Below are 12,301 nucleotides of genomic sequence, written 5' to 3' on the forward strand. Positions count from 1 at the left end.
AATTAAAGTCGATCGCTATGCGACCAATATAGACCCTTTCTTTTTAAAACGTGCGGGCCATCTCGTAGTTGTTGCCCCACCCACAATTATCCGAGTGGTCCATTTCTTGGGCAGGTACTGGATTCGAGGGTTACGTCTGCAGGCTCCTTCAATTTACCTGCACCTCCTGCACCCATGCAGAAAACTGTAGGGCAGTATACTTCCGGAATGTGTATTAAGATACGATCGGAAGCACACCGCCCTACACGTTTCTGCGCCAGTGCAAAGCATGCAGGTAAATCGAACGTGCCTATCGCTCGGCGAGGAGTTGGATCAAATCACACGTTTCGTGCCCTAGTTACGATAGCCAATGTTGTTTGATGAACATTTGAAAAAAGAGTATTGGGCACGTCCAGGTGGAGAGGCCGAAAAATTATCATAAATCAGAAATTTAATCTTCGCTGGAACACTCGAGCTTTGTTAAGGCTCAGTGCCTAAATACAAATAATTTTTGTGTTGTTATTATCGAATTTTTTTTTTTTTTTATTTTGTGCAGAATCCTTTGATCCCAGTTTCTCTCTGCGTGCTTTCACAACTTTATTTTCCCTTTTCTTTATCCCTACCCGTCCTCTGCAGGAATGGAGGCATAAATGTATTTCTCGAGAAATTGGTTTTGTGGTGGTGAGGAAATGAAGAGAGTAACGAAGATCGACTAACTTTTTTGGGGGTCAGCTTTACTCCGAGGTATGGAAAGACTGTGGCCCCGCCCTCTTCGACGTCACTCATCTGCAAAAGAACAAGCACGAAAATTTCCCAACCCACTTAAAATGGGTTTGAGGTTTGCAGATATATGGATTAATTTAACGTTTCTGCTACTCAATCACGCCTTACACCACCGATACCCCCCCCCCCCCCCCCCCCCCGTGTTTACCAAGTTACTTCGGAAATAGATCAGTGAATGAGATTGAAACGCGCCATACCAATCAATGAAATTGTGCCAGTCGTCCGCATATTCGCAAAGTGACAACAAGAAAGGAGAATTGTCTCCTTCGCGGCTTCATCTGTGTCCTGCCACTGATGGTCCTGATATTTTCATTCAGAAGTCAGCATATCTGTCCATATTGTCTGTCAGTGTTTTTGTTGTTGCTTAGGTTGTTAGCCTTACGAGAAGAACTTGCTTAGGATGCCCATGGGCCTGCGACATTAAACGGGCCGTCAAACATTACTGAGCAAACGAACTGAACTATACTGAACTGAGTGCACTGAGCGTAGGTGTGTACTCCTCAATAAGGTATAAAGGGCATTGAAAAAGATCTTCTAACAAATAGCAGTCCTGAGTTCAAAAACTGAGAATATTCTTCAATGAGTATTGCTGCCAAGCATGCGAAAAAAGTGTACAGGTTCACTTACGTAGATCATGAGCGTGGCCACTCGATCTCCTACTTTTTTATGAAGCTCAAATTCACTCGGCTGAAAAATTAAAAACACACAAACCGTGCAGGACATTTTAATTTCATAGAAAGCAGTTCTCGCTGAGAGAGTTTTTCTGCTATTTCATGCTTTCACTAATAGAAAGTGAACAGGCAAGGTAGTTCTAAATAATCGTTCTTGTTTTCGTTGCCCGTCAATTTTGGACCGAAAGGGAAAACATATCTTTCTGAATATAAGGAGAGGTCAGCTCCCCATTAAGAATACTTTTTTAGGAAAAAAAAAAACACAAAAAGCCCTGGTCACTGTGAACCTCTATTGCGGATACATATATAGTGAACGGTATGCCGTGAACTTTTATAGAGGTGCATTTTTTTCCTGATTTTCTTTTTTTGGCTATGAATAATATTCATGGTCACAAAAAAAACTGTTGTATAGGGGGCAGACACTTGTCAAGCTTTACGATGTAGCTTTTTCTGCTGACTCCTTTTCCTGAGACAATAAAATTAATTTGAAATGAAAGAAATAATGACACAAAGCCCTTAAGAAGAAAAAGAAGAAAAAAAGTGTTCGAGAAAAGGTATCCGCGTGTACTTTGGTTGAGAACAAAATGAGAATTCGCTGCAAAATTAATTCGAGCACAAATCGCTTGCGGACATCAAGAGCAAAGGACAGAGTAGATATGTCTGAGCTCTCTTTAAGGACCCAGCTATTTGGGAACACTTTAGCCTGGTGCCCGCGGTGATATAATTTTAACTAAAATAGAAAGCGGAAATCCGAACCGTAAATATAAATGATTCCCCCTCCCCAATAAAAAAAAATATATTAAAAATATTTTTTTTTACTGCAAACCTAAACTACGCATCACATAGCGCTCGTTCTCCGCCCCAAATGTAGCTGTAGCGAGTCAAAACAGACCCCAAGGTTTCAGAGTGAATCCTAATCTTAAAAAAAACGTTTTAAACGATTTTTGAAATTTTCATTGGGAAAATAATGGCGGACGGACTTCTCAAATACATGGAGCTGAATAGCGCCAGTTACCGAAAACGTACGAAAACAAAACCCATTTTCCCAACGGCATTTCGAAAAAATCACCTATATCTTTTGATTGAGCTTGCTGTTAGTTGGGAAACTTTGGCATGCATGGTTTGGACCTCTACACTTTGAAAATAATCCGTACTTGAGAGGTTCTTCGACGCCCCAAGAACTCGCTCAGCTCATGAAGAACGATTTCGCCTCAAGCGCTATCGCCGCCTGGCGTAATAGAAAGGCAGCTGGACGTCAAAAAATCTTTTTCACAGGAAAAAAATAGCTTAAGAAGCCTCGTATATGTTTTTTAGTGAAAGACCATGTTTGAGGGTGCTTAGAATACCTTTTTATGGTTCAAAACATGGAAAAGCCGAAGAACCCCTAAACATATTTTCCGACAAGAGTTTTTCTTTTCTTTTTTAAGATATAGCTATATTTTGGCAGAGATTGAGCGTTTGGCGGCACGTAGTTCAACTTTGCGGTGAAAAAATCACTATTTGTTTTAAGGGAGATGTTGTATTATACATGTACAACTGGCGAACCCCCGCAAGGACACTCCTTTCACGCCAACATCGCAACAACTTCCACAGAAGGAAAAACATCACTGCATATAAAAACCACGCCTTCGTGGATGCACCTTTTTCCCAGCCGACGCGAGAAATCCTCAAATGTGCGTGGCCACCAAGGCGAACTCCTTGGGATTAAGTCTATTCTAATAGGTAAGCTTTTCAACTCGATGGATTATCTCGCCAAATGAAATTTACGTGTGTTACGTGCCAAACGAACGACGGACATTTCGTACGCCCCAGCGGAGGAGTGAAGATTAATTTCGACAACCTGGACAACTTTCGACCTGCGCGACGCTTATTCGCAAACTTCTCCGTCATATTGCGGGAACCTCTGCAGTGATTCAAACCCGTCACCTGTAGCCGTCACCTGTAGATCTATAGGTTGGCGTTTTGCGTCAAAGCCAATAAAGTTTTTTTTTTCTTGGGAGCCTGCGAAGTGTCTGTTTTTTAAAGACGCAAATGTGCTCTATTTTCAGCCCTGACGTTAGAAGGCGTAGTTTCAAAAGAACTAGTTTGTACTGTGATACTGTGATATCTTTTCAGATATCACAGTATCACAGAGCTATTGTGATATCTGAGCCGACAATACATCGCCTGCAGACAGGAAGCGCTTTTGAAGACGACCCTTCCGAAAGCAAAAACAAAACATATTGGTAAAAAAAAAAAAAAAAAAAAAATATAGGTAGGAGAGTCTTTTGAAGGCACCCGTATCAAAACTCCACGCTGAAAGATAAAAAATTAAAACGATAAAAATAAAAAAAAAGTATCCGTGTGATTTGCCGAAGATAGAATAACAAAGCAAAACGCGCGAAAATATTACGCTACGTCACGCGCCTTTTTAATTGTTGGTCAGTGTAATATACTATCTTTTATTTTTCTCCTGCCTATGTTGTAATAAATGATTTGCCTTAGTCAGCCTAGGCAGCAACGTGACAGTAAGGGGAATCGAAATACTCACATCGGTGGCGTTGTCGAACAAATCGCCAAGGTAATCAGGGTGCGTCAGGAAATGCCCTCCAGTCCCGTAGTTAGCCAGCTGCAATCGACACCATGCAGTCGCAAATTAGGAACAACGGAAAACTCAGTGCGTCGAAATGGTCCGTCTACGGACCATTTCACATGCCACCACCGGGAACCAGTTTTACCGAAATGGTCCGTCGACGAACCATTTTAGTAAAATGTTTCCCGGTGGTGCCACGTGCACACACCTGCACCTCTGGTTCCTCCATACATTTTACAATTCACGCTTCTTAAAGACCTCCACAAGCGTCATTGTGCGCTTGTGACGAGTGCCACAAGCGACGAGTGTCACAAATATGAATGCCATGAGGAGATTGCTTGTCGCAGGTGAAAGCAAAACGGATCAACTATTTGTATGCTTCGGTGCCAACTAGAGGGTATCTCCCAAAATAAAAATAAAATTCACCGGGTGTTTTTTTTTTTTTTTTTTTACCGAAAAAGCAGTTTACACACAAATGTAACTAGTGGTCCGAACAAGAAGCCAAAGTATCAGAACTAGGCGTTATCTTAATCAAAAGCTATAACTTTTAACTTAGGGCTGGGCGTCGACTAAAACTTTTAAGCCGATTTATTGACAACCTTTAATCGAATAAATTAATTATTCGATTAATCGCATGCGTTCATTTCCATGCATATTATTTTTTTAGAAATCAAAATAAGTATGATTTTTTTTGCCTTTCCGGAATATGTGATAAACAGCGAAATATACAACCGTGATTATGAATCAACCTCGATGTGTACTTAGGCACAGTCGACTGACATCCACACTCAAAATGATTACTTCATTTGCCGGGGGCGAAGAGGTTCGCTTATATTCTCCAGAAAGAGCGAAAGAGTGTTTACAATGGTCTCTGTTGCACTATACAAATACCGGGACGCCGTTCGAGAGGCCTGGACACGTTTTACCTTCTGCACCCTGTCAGGGGTTATAAATCTTGCCCCTACAGTTTATTTTAGGCTAAACTGTGCCCTCGAGTTTTCCCTTCATACTGGTGTGCTTTTTCCACGACTGCGTGGTGAAAGCGAGTAACTTTTTCCTTTCTTCTTAGTTCGTCTAACGTTGAGAAAAAAAAAGGATTCGCGCACCGGCTGGACGTGCTCCGCATGGGCTCCGCTTCCACCTGGTTATAGCTTTGTATCATCGCAACCACACCAGTCGAATTGATACCAAAGTGTTCCTAACGTCACCGTGATGTTGGCACCGAAGCTGTTGGCACCACATCGGTGCCAACATCTTCGCCCATCGATACCGGGTACGTGAATCACCACCGAATTATGACCAGCCACGCCGGCGCTCCTCGCTAAGCCTAACGTCGCCTTCGCTTGGCGAGGCGGCCGCCGGCTCGACGTCAGCCCTTAGCGACAGAGGCAGCAACCACCTGCGTACGTGCGGTTCGCTCCACTCGACGCACCGACATGAGCGCCTCCCAACCAGCTGCCGACGCGGGAACTTCAAACTCTCCGCCGCCGCCTACCACCAACTCGTTGCCGCAGCAGCTCCCAACTTCTCCGACTAACACCACCATTCTAATCACGCCAAAGCGTGTCGAATACATGTTTGAAGGGGACGAAAGCGATCCCGACATCCTACGTGAACCTGGATGGAAGACAATTCGCTCCCGCATCGCAGCAACAACCGCTACTCCAGCCACCACCACACCCGCTGCTGAACCCACCAAGTCCCAACAAAAACGCCGACAACATCGCAAGAAACCTACCACCCCGCCAGAAGACCCGCTCCCCCCTGATGACTTCTAGGTTGTCATTCGTCCTCAGGGCGGTTTGGACCTCAGCACAACTAATGCAGCCCAGCTAGCCGACTGCATCTTCCACCAAGCCAAGATAACAGACTTTTCTCAAGACCAAGTACGCATAAACATCCGTTCAAACTTCATCGTAGTAAGTACCCCCGATGAACGCAAAGCCCAACAATACATGGACCTCAATGCAATCCCTTGGAACGCTACCCACTACCCCGTCCAAAGCCACATACCCCCACCCAGCACCACCACGCTAGGAGCAATATTCCAGATCCCAGCTGAAGACTCCGAACCACTAATCATGGAAACCTCACGCATCATAACCCCACCATAACAGTCCTCGACGCCCGTCGCATCAAAGACACGGGCATCGTGCAAGTCCTCTTTTTGGGGCCGCATGTACCCTTCTGGGTGCGGTACCGTGCGGTTATTCTTCGTTGCTACCCCTACCAGAGAAAAACCGAAGCATGCATGGCCTGTTGGTCAGCTGGCCACAGGTGAGACGTCTGCCCCAAACCCTCACTGAAGCCCCACTGTACAATTTGTGGTACACCGGGCCCCACACCAAATCACCCATGCCAGCCTCGCTGCATCCTCTGTGGACAAGATCACCTCACAGGTGCAGCGGGATGCCCTAAACGCTTCCAGCCTCGCCGCACCCTACCAAAAACCCTACCCAACATACCCCCTTTACCCCCGAGACCGGACCTGACCGCAACACCACGACCTTCACCACACCCGGACTCACCTACAGCCAAGCCGCTCAGGGCCAGGTGCGCGCAGCTCTGCTCCCAAATCCCCCAATTCACCCACCCCCAGCCCCGCCCTCCACATGGCAAAACGAAATGCGCCAAATGCGCCAGGAAATGCAGCAATTGCGTAACTCTATCACCCTCCTTCGCGCAGACAATGAGCGTCTACAAGCGGAAAACCGTATCCTTAAACAGCAACTCCAAACCTCCCACAACCCTCCAGCCCCGTCACCTGATCAGCTAACCACCTCCCCCCCCCCCCCCCCCCCCGAATAAGAAACGGGCACTGCCCCCCATTACTGACCCTCTCCCCACATTCTCAGGCAACGCAGAAATAGCCACCCTACGCGCCGAAATAGAAACGGCTTTCGATAACCACCGCCAACACACCTCTGCTCAAATCAATGCAATCCAGGAATCGGTACATTTCCTACATCAAGAAGTCCTACAATGGATGCACCTTGCCGCCCCAGCTACCACACCCCTACCTATAACCCACAAAAATGACCCGGACCTCTAACCCACAATACATCTGGCAATGGAACTGCCGCGGTTTTCGAACTAAAAGAGCCAACCTCCAAGCACACATTGCATCCATACCCAACCCCCCCATCCTCATAGCACTACAGGAAACATACCACTCACCCAAGCTCAAAGACTATGCATCTCACTCCCCATCGGATTTCCCCCAGATAGCCACCCTTGTACATCGCAATATTGCCACCCAGCACGTGACTTTCGCCTCACCGATCCCGCATATACTCACCACACTCCACCTTCCCAAATCCCCGGTCACACGCCTGCATGTTCTTAATATCTATAGCCCCCCCTAAATCCAAACACATATCCTTCAAATACATCTTCCAGCAGGCACTCGCTTTCACTAAACGTGACCCTCTCCTAATTGTAGGTGACTTCAACGCCCCTAACATAGAGTGGGGCTACTCTTATACCACTCGCAAAGGTCGGCTACTCTCTGAACTCACCCATTCCCTGAACCTCACCCTTCACACCGACCCTTCCTCTCCCACACGCACTGGCAACAGTGCCCAGCGCGATACCACTCCCGACCTCACCTTTAACACCGGACGACTCACTCTTCACACATCCACAACACCATACACACTTGGCAGCGATCACTACATCATCAGCACGTGTCTTACCCTCAAAGGCATCTCCACAAGCCCCCTACTTCCACCACCAACACACACAGATTGGGATCTATTCCGTACCGAATGCCCACTCCCACCCACCACCACCTGTGATTCCGACCTAGAACAATAGACGACCCACCTTCTCTCAGCTAAACAGATTGCAACCAAAACTATCGACCCTCCTCCCCCAGCGGAATATGTAGATTCCCACCTCCGTAACCTCTGGGAGGCCTACACCAGCCTAGAGCAGCGCTGGCGGAAACATAAACACCGACGCAACCTTCGCCTCACACTACAAACTCTCCGCACTAAGATCGAGACGCACGCACTCACATTAGCCAGGAACAACTGGAACAATATTTGCGACGAAATGCGAGGTGAACCCTCCACTAAGAAGGTTTGGCACATCCTCCGTGCCCTACTCGACCCGCGCACTACTAAGACGCAATCTCGCCACCAAACCACACAAATTATAGCGGAAACTCAGCTCTCACCCACCGCCCTATGCGACACCCTCTGCTCCATATACATCCCAACTCCACCATCACACCCTGTTGGTCCTCCACAATACACTGGCAACCCCAACCCACAGCTCGACGCCCCCATCACCTTTGCAGAACTACAAGCGGCGGTGCAAGCCCTCAAACGCAACACCACACCAGGACATGACAACATCACAAACACCCTTTTACGTCACCTCAATGAGGAGGTCCTAGAACACCTTGTACAGCTCTTCAACCAACATTGGCTTCACCACACCCTTCCCTCCACCTGGAAACACTCTGACATCACTCTTATCCCCAAACCTGGAAAAACACCCTCCATACACAACCTTCACCCCATCTCACTCACATCCTGTCTCGGCAAACTTCTTGAACACGTCCTGCAGAATCGCGTCAATGCGCACCTTGAATACACACAAACCTACCCAACTAATATGATCGGCTTTCAACCCAACTTATCCACGCAAGACGCCCTTATACAGTATCATCATGATTTCCACCAACACCCCCCGCAACGAGATCACACCTCTATACTCTCACTAGACCTCCAAAAAGCCTTTGACAATATCTCACACCATAGCATCCTTCAGGCAATCTCATCCCAAAACCTAGGCCTACACTTCTACCACTATACCTATAACTTTCTCGCAAAACGTACCGCTACTACCCGTTTGGGCCATGTCCAGTCTGATTCTTTCCACATGCCAGACCGCGGAACGCCACAAGGAGCGGTCCTCTCGCCCATGCTCTTTAACCTCACCCTAATCCCACTTGCCCGTACTCTCCTCACTATCCCCACACTACGCAGCACACTGTACGCAGATGACATTGCCCTTTGGGTCCACTCTGGCTCCGACCAACACATTGAAGCAACACTTCAACACGGCCTCAACCAAGTCCTACATCACATCGAACCTTTGGAGCTTTAATGCTCCCCACACAAATCCGCTCTCCTCACCTTTACGCCGCCTCGTCACAAACCCCTCCAAAACCCCCCCATCCAACTTTTTATACACTCTGACCCAATACCACACACACAACAAGTTCGACTTTTAGGCCTCACCTTCACACACAACAGATCACCCGCACCCACGCTCCAATACGTAAAGAAATGTGTTACCCAAACCTCACACCTCATTAGAAGGATTGCCACTAAACACCACGGCATCAAGGAACAAGACCGCCTCCGACTCGTTTACAGTTTCCTACTCAACCGTATCCTATACCAGCTACCCTACCTTAACCTTACACCCACCCAACTCGACTCCCTTGATGCGCTCCTCAAGAAGACATATAAACATGCTCTCCTACTCCCCCCTCACGCCCCAACGCACCGCCTGCTCGACCTCGGCATACACAACACAATACGCGAACACCTAGACGCCCACCACATGTCCCAACTCACCCGCCTCGCATCCTCACCCACAGGGCACTACATTCTTAACACTATAAACATACTCCCCCCCACTATCCCAATCCCCCCACTCCCCATTCCACCGCACATACGTAACCGCATTCGAGTTCACCCAATCCCTCGCCACATGCACCCAACTTTCCATAAAGCCCGGCGACTAGCACGAGCCAACATCCACGCCAAACTATACCCACCATCACCATGCACACTATACACTGATGCCACACCCTACCCTCACAAACCTGCACACTGTAAGTGTTCCCGGCCAACATCCACCACCAAACGTCACGGCGGCCACCATCCTAACTACAAACACAACCACGGCGGAGGAAGCGGCTATTGCCCTTGCGCTCGCCCAGAGCCCCACCCCCCAATTCGTCCTATGTGATTCTCAGCAGGCCATCCGCAATTTTATTCGCGGCAATATCTCCCCTATGGCCTTCCAAATTCTCACCAACAACCCTCCATCCGACACCGTGACCCTGCTGTGGACACCAGCCCACACAGGCGTAGGCCTGTGTGGGCTATGAGATGGTGCACGATCGTGCTCGCGAACTTACCGACCGAGCCGCCGTTTCAACTGCGCCTACACGCGATGCCCCTGCAGGCAAGCCTACCTCCCTCCTGCAATACAGGGATATTACCCTACACTACCGCCTCCTCCGCCGCCAATACCCACCTCCGCACCCCCACCTCTCCCAAGAGCAGCACACACGCTGGGCCTCTTACAAACACACACTTTCCCCCGCCGAACACAACTAATACACACTCACCCACACCTCTTTACCACCCACGCCTGTCCTGCCTGCGGGGCATTCGACACCCATTACCATTCCCTTTGCGAATGCCCCGCAGACCCACACCCCCCTCTTCCCTCTCCTCACCTCTGGCAGCAGATGTTGCGCGACCCGGAGGAGTCAGCCCAAGTCCTGACCACCTCCCGGGCCCTGGCGGTCGCGGCGGCCCTCTGGGCCTCCACCACCCCCGAATACCTGATCCCGGAAGAATAATAAAGTTTCCTCCTCCTCCTCCTCGTCTAACGTTTACCGACTAACCGGTTAAAAGAAAAATTAATCACGAATAAAGTATTACTCGATTAATCGGCAGGTTAATCGATCGATTGCCCAGCCCTAGTTATATGTGATTTTTTTAGATGTTCAATGAAAACATTGGGTCAGTTTTCTACCGTTTTGCGCTATTGAGCTCCGTGTATACGAGAGCTGCGTGGAAAGCACGCATTATCCCATTGAAAATTTAACAAAATCGCCAAAAACTTTTGAATACAATAGCTTTAGTTTTGATACATTGGCATCTGTTTTGCACAACTAGTGCTACAATTAGGCGAAGAATGAGCGTTCGGCAATAAGTCAATAATTTTAACTGTGAAACAAAAAAAAGCGGTACATTTGTAATGGGACACCCTGTCTATACTGAGAAGGTGAGAACCGCAGGACATCGCTTTCGAACACCCTACTCCCAACACTGACGGTCATTGACAACTTCATAGATTGAGGGCGGGGCATATCCAGTCCTAGATATCATCATTATTGATTGGCAGCCAATGAGGTTGTGACATTTAGGAATAACGAAGCCGAAGGACCTATGAGGAAGCAAAGAGCGTGAAGGTATGAATTCACACCCTGCTTTCCTTGGCACGTCAGTGACTAGAGGTTCTATTCTTTAAACCTTGTGGCAAATCTAAAGATATTTGAGACTCGAAAGGATTGCGGACGCAGAGAAAGGCCGAATTGATCGTTGCAGGTCGTTTTGTCCTCGGCGGTGCATTCATGTATAGTCATTGTGGAAAAATGAAGAAATGCAGAAATTCCGACCTGGTACTTTTCCGCTTCGCCATCGTTGTCAGATGTTCCCAGACCCAAAAGAGACCGCAGAAACTTGTTCAATTTGGTTGCGACAGGTGCATCCTTGTCGTCCATCCAAGCACTGATGTCATAAACAAAAAAAAAACAACAAAAAAAATGTTTTGAAAACGTTAAATGCGCAAGTTACATTAGTTGGAACCTCACTCAGTTTCTCGACGCATGGTAACTGACTGAATGAGGTCAGGAGGGGTGGCTTAAGACTATTACACTTCTTTGTGATCTTTTATTTTTTTTCTTATTTGCAAATGCGGCATTCTTATTGGTCTTAAGTTCGGCAATAATACTGGTCGGCTCTCGCTACGTCCTGCATTTCTTAAGCGTCCAATAGGGACTTATAGTGAACCGTTTTCGTGTTCCGCGTACCGAACTATCGGAGCCTTAAAAAGTTACCACGGGGCGCGCTTAAAAGCATGCTTGAAAGGCTCCGGTAAAGTGCGGAACATGGCAATGGTTTACTAAAAACTCCCAAGTCACTAGCATAAATATGGAGGCTCATCAAAATCCAGTGAGAGGCTTGTGTGGCGGCAACCGAAATACATATTACAGTGTTTTCCGGACTGCATAGTCTGCGGACTGCACACGCCTAAAAGACGAAAGTTTACCCTATGCGGACTGTTTACAGGTGCGGACTATTCAAGGATTTGCTTTCTTCTAGATCGGTCACTGTGATAAAACGGAAAGGAGTTTATGAATCCCAGAGTATGCTAATCTTGATTCATGTACGATACAAGCTACTTTTTCTGCTAACACAGTAGGCGTTTGTCAAGGTATGCCGTGTGTGATGATATTTACGCTCAAGTTAGGCACTAA

At 47.5% G+C, this 12,301-nt stretch overlaps 1 long non-coding RNA gene across 1 annotated transcript; it reads right to left on the reverse strand.

The window, feature by feature from the left end:
- Nucleotides 1-695: 695 nt before the first annotated feature.
- Nucleotides 696-4,042, reverse strand: LOC120836061. Its single transcript, XR_005716960.1, has 3 exons — nucleotides 3,964-4,042; nucleotides 1,390-1,449; nucleotides 696-765 (listed from the first exon to the last, which is right to left on the reverse strand). It is a non-coding gene; the product is annotated as an uncharacterized LOC120836061 (long non-coding RNA).
- Between the last annotated feature and the right edge of the window lie 8,259 nt (nucleotides 4,043-12,301).

The sequence above is a fragment of the Ixodes scapularis genome, unplaced genomic scaffold, assembly GCF_016920785.2.
Source record: "Ixodes scapularis isolate PalLabHiFi unplaced genomic scaffold, ASM1692078v2 PGA_scaffold8__174_contigs__length_109621045, whole genome shotgun sequence".
NCBI classification, from domain to species: Eukaryota; Metazoa; Arthropoda; class Arachnida; order Ixodida; family Ixodidae; genus Ixodes; species Ixodes scapularis.